We start from the raw sequence: 5,836 nt of genomic DNA on the forward strand, positions 1-5,836 counted from the left end.
GGGGTAAATAGTCGACAGAAATGAGATCATCGCCTTGACGGCATCAGCTGGAAATGGATAACGGTTGGGTCATACGACGGGTCACCGCACTGCTGAGGTCGGGTCGTCGTGTAGACGCGTCTGAGCGGGGCGCAGCATTTAGTTGAGTAGGCCTACACACACACACACACACACACACACACACACACACACACACACACTTTTTTGGCTTTGTCAATCTTTTATATTTTTTCTTTCTTTTTTTTCATATGAACAATGATAAATAGATTAGTTAATTGCGAAATAATACAAATTTCATTATGACAACATAAAATCTACATTGTCAATATTACGAATGAAAAAGAAAGAATTTTGTATAAAAAAGGGATAAAGAAAGAAGACAAACACACACACACACAGAGTCTCTCTTATTTCATTTCATTTATTCATTCCATTTTTAACAAAACTTAATCACAGTATAACATTTGCATACACAAAGTTATACGTAATTAAGCAACTTATTTTATATAATAGAGGGAAATACTGCATAAGGAAGAACAATCATTATATACGTACTGTGATTTTACAGTATCACAGAAAGCTTGTTAGAAATGGAGGGGACTGCTGAAAAAGTCGGCCTTTAATATGTGCAGCTTCCTCATGAGCAATGACTGATTACTGAACTAACAAAACTATTAAAAGGCAGATTGCCTATAGAAGAAAAAAGACAACAAAAAAGAGACAAAACAAAACACATTCCCACAACCACACGCTCAAACATAGAGAGAGGCGGCTCTCTTGCAAACGAACCCTCTATCTATATTGCTCATAAAATGCATTAATCTATCTATCTATCTATCTATCTATCTATCTATCTATCTATCTATATCTATCTATCTATCTCTATCTATCTATATCTATATCCATGATCTATGTCTTTATATATAATATATAGGGCTACAAAGAAAGAGAGAAAGAGACATACAGAGATGTCTATATCCAACTGTTTATCTATCCATCTGTCAATAGGTATATGTCTTTCCCTTCATTCATCTATCTTTGCTTTCACCTTCCTTGGGCTGTTTCATTAAGCTCTAATATATAAAATCAATCCGAAGTTCAAGTCAACTTGAATATTTTTAGGGACAATTTTATGATCAGATAGTTCTCGGAAGTTAAAGGGGATGGCTAGTAACTGATCAGTGGGAATGCTGAAGGATGATTGTTCCATTCCTTGTGGGATTCATTTAAGAGTACATTATTATATCTATTGTTGTGTGAAAATTATTTGCTTCAGAATGATCTCATATTCAAGTAATGTGCAGTTTAATGTTTCCAGGTGAGCGTGCCTGGTCAGTGACGGGGCATTAATCTGGACATTACTTGAATATGAGACCATTCTGAAGCAAATAATTTTCACACAACAATAGATATGTAATGTACTCTTAAATGAATCACACAAGGATTGGAACAATCGTCCCTCAGCATTCCCACTGATTCCCACTGATCGGTTACTAGCCATCCCCTTTAAGAACTGTTTCACTATAAGCAATTTGGGAACAATTATCACGCGTCCACCTTGCCGCTTTCTAGAATACATCTTGAATGTCTAATCGTACTATGTTTCATTCCTCACGAGGTCTGCGTCCTGTTCATTAAAACACGGAGAGTATATCGAGCTGAACAATGAATTAAAAAAAAAGTATAGGGACGGATACAGATCATCATTAGATGAGAAAGAAATACATAGACTAAAACGTGGCGGCGGGGGGGGGGGGGGGGGCGGGGACAAGATATTGTTCCCGAATATTTTAGTGAAACAGTTCCTTGATATACTTCTGACGACTGACTGATAATGAGATTGTCTCTAACCTCAACTGAGTTGAACTAAATAAGGAATGATTTAGGAGCTGTGGCACAGCTCCCTGATCTGAATCTGGCCAAATCTTGGGTTCATTGTTTGGTTCGATGTAGTTTCCATGTTAGTAAAACACTGGACCCTCGTGAAAATGTTAGTCGCATAGCTGTTACTCGATCAACTTCTCCTCGTCATCAAGTATACGCATGCACGTTGCTATGACTTTCAAGGTTTTGTTTTAATTTTGCTTTACTTTCAGGTTTTGTTTTGTGTGGGAAGTTGAAATAAGCTCAGGGCTTTGCGACCATGAGCCTGTCTACGGAAACACAAAAAGACCAGATTAAAGGCATTGTTTACCATTTGGAGATGAAACAAAAACCCAGCTAAAACGTGAGTTTGGGATAGAAACAACCAATGTAAAAATGCTAATCAGCATAATCAGCGCGAAGTATTGTTAAATATACAAAAGAACAATAGTTATAATAAAATCGTTTCTAGAATATTAAAACCGTCTACATTTATGGTTTATAGATAGAAATATTGTGATATCCCCTTGCATTTTATAGGCTTTAATGCAAAATCTTTTTTGTGATACAAGTTAACTGACCTGCACATATGCTTCAAGTGTGGTACCTCGAACATATTTCAAATCACTGGTCCCAATCGTAAACAATACCTGTACGTAGGCCTATAGAATAATACGCATTTAAACCGTCAGGTTAGAATACGAGGCGATAATGCCAGTACATTGTTTTTCTTACATGAATGGAATATAAGAATGGTATATAGGCCTAATCGTACCATGGAAAATAGAAATGGCCTAAAATAATATCTAAGTGAAAACTACCGACTTCAATGAAACACCTGGAAAGGAGACAATGTCTATCGCTTGCATGTGTACGTGTGTTCGTGAAAATATAATAACAAGACAAAGCAAATCAAACCAAAAACAACAACATCAATCTGAGTCGAGACTAGGCCTACGATTCCAAAAACAATTTACTATAAATGTACGTACCAGAAAATTCACGTGTCTAATGAGCAGTACGTGCTTCCGAACACGTGAAGCCAAGACTATGGAGTCCATTCTTCGACTGTTCCGCCCTGGTGTTCATAAGAAATGGCACACATGTATTAACTTTATTACCATTAGATGTACCTGCGTGTTCTGTTCACAATTCACATTCTTTCTTTTTTCTTTCTTTTTTGTAGGCCTATACACGCCTCACGATATCAAATATTTATTACTGAAGTCGAATACTGTATAAAGGGGCATGTAAACGTGTTCCCGCGGTTCAACCACGTTTGGCATCATTGATTAAAAACTCACATATTCGTAGCACGTAATAATCTATTCTTTGGCTTGCATAGGGTTAAATAATATGAATTCTCTCTTCCCTCCCTCAGTATACAGTATACGTCAGAGTCGGTGGTTTCAGCATGGAGTTAATTCATGATTTCAGAGAGGGCTAATGTATATAACCATAGAGATACCCAGCTCCATGGTATAATTAAACTCACAATCGGAAACAGAATGCTTCCAATAAATTCCTTCCAGTAAATTAAGTATTTTCAATAAAGATGCTTCCAATAAAAAGTATCTTATCGTACACGGGAGTCTCCTAGATCTCTTACAACGCTTTCTGCATACGACCATGCCTAACATTGTTAATAATTCTACAAGTGTATGACTATCAGATGTCTGTTTAATCGCTTTCGGTGTAGCAGCTCACAAGCTCATGTGTCTCAGGTCCGGTTGAGCTTCCCGAATGGATATCGTCTCGCGTAACACGATATATCGCTTTGAATGAACCCGTTCAATCGATATCAAAACAGGCTCGTCACCTCTTATCTATGTTCTGATTGAAAAACAACACCATTGTTATGATGGGTTGTCACGGGGCTATTCATTCCTTACACACAGCTGCATCATATGTCATGGTGTTACAATATTCAAACGTGTCAATCTTTTTATAACATAATTCATGTTCTTGTAGGTGTTGTTTGCTGATGTATTGATACAGATGATAGATTTGCCCACAACCTACCATCATGTTCACACTTATTTTACCCACATCCATTATCACTCATGTGTTGAGCGCTATGGTCGGCCATAATGGTTGCTTTTTAAATGAAAAGGTAGCCTTATTGCATTTATAATAACATCTACATAAGTGATTTCACGAATGTACACCACTTTTTACACATGAGATATTTAATTACAGGTTCGGAGCAATAATGTGTAAAAGAAAGGTTGGCTTAATTCCAGGCCTGTTTAATGCAACTTTAAAACTTTAATCACGTGGTATAACATCCGACATTCGCACAATGAAGTTATGTGACCCTGCAGGTCAGCACTATGTCCTTGTCGTTGTACAGTAATACATTGTATTTCAAAGCGCTTTGGATCAATTTTTGAAAAGATACTGTGTCCAACCATGGTCCAACGAGCACACTGTGATTCTCAGGCATGTATACATGCAGTCTTACATAGAATGGTAAACCGTAATCTCAGACTATACTTCTGTTATAGTACTGTTTGCGTACTCAAATAATTATTATAGTTAAAACTTAGCTTAGCTATAGACTCGTAAGCGCTTTGCTAAACCCGCTTGTTAAGAGAAATGGGGTGATAGTTCAAAAGATTTACCGCCTAGAGCATATGGTGTGGTATTTTTGATAGTCGATATACCAGCCACGACTAGTCAATCAAAAAATCATGAAAGTGAGACCACCAACACAACAAGGAAACAGCCGATACGAGTCCTTCATAATATACAATAAGAAGGAACCTTAAACAAATTATACCGGGTGCCGTGTGTAACACATGCTATAATTTCGTCGAAGCAGCTAGTAAAACGACGAGTTCAAAATAATGAGAAACATAATTATGTCTACCGTCCGGGCCCTTTGTGTGTCTGTGTGTGTGTTTGCACTTGTTGTATGAGATCCGCGTTTGCTTTCATCTAATTAGTCCGCTTTATCATCCTGCTGAGGTCTACATACGGTCGCCCTGCAAATTCAATTCATTAAATTGGTGTTATAAAGATAATGATTATTATTTTATTAATAATATCAAGCTGCTGTCTCGTATTGGCCAGATGTTCTGTAGACTTGTCGGGATAACAGATGGCGGAGGAGTGTCAGTCGCCATGCATAGGTTTCCAGTTAGCCGTACATTAATTCATGCCGTCGGTTTACATGCTCCATTTGACATTATTATAATTGTTAGCGATTTACATTATGATATCACTTTTTAAAATATATATTTTAGTTATTCCCTGATGTGCCTCCTTAACATGGTTGAAAAGCTCGGCCAACCTATAGAGAAGCACATCAGGGGAAACCTGACTTCTTCTTGTACTCTTGTATAATTACCCTTGTTTTCTTTGATTCTTGTTGCTGTTATTTGATTATACACTTGCATTGTCTCTTGGAAATAACAATAATGATAATGAAGATGATGATGATGATAATAATAATAATAGCAGTAAATATTAACATAATTGTATAATACATCATATCTATATACATATATATATATATATATATATATATATATATATATGTAATTATGTATATATATATATATATATAATTATATATATATATATATATATATATATATATATATATATATAATTATCATCATTACTATTATTACTATCATTTTTATAATTATTGTTATTATTATTGTTACTTGTATTATGTGTGTATGTGTGTATATAATGTTGTTTATTATATTCTATTTATCAATAAATATGATTATGTTAGAACTGCCGTGGTCATGGCCTATCAGATATGGTTCAACACACTCTGTATGAGGCGCTAAATGAAAATGATGATGCTATTATAAATAATGACATGATAATCACGCTTATAAGAATTACGGCCGTGAATATTGATCGTACCGCTGACAAACTTTTAGTGATCACAGCGATAATGATGACATAGTACTTGACATGATAATGAATAACCATAATCTTCATACATTAAAGG

The sequence above is a fragment of the Diadema antillarum genome, unplaced genomic scaffold, assembly GCF_040938485.1.
Source record: "Diadema antillarum isolate AM-2024a unplaced genomic scaffold, OU_Dant_1.0 scf00000160, whole genome shotgun sequence".
NCBI classification, from domain to species: domain Eukaryota; kingdom Metazoa; phylum Echinodermata; class Echinoidea; order Diadematoida; family Diadematidae; genus Diadema; species Diadema antillarum.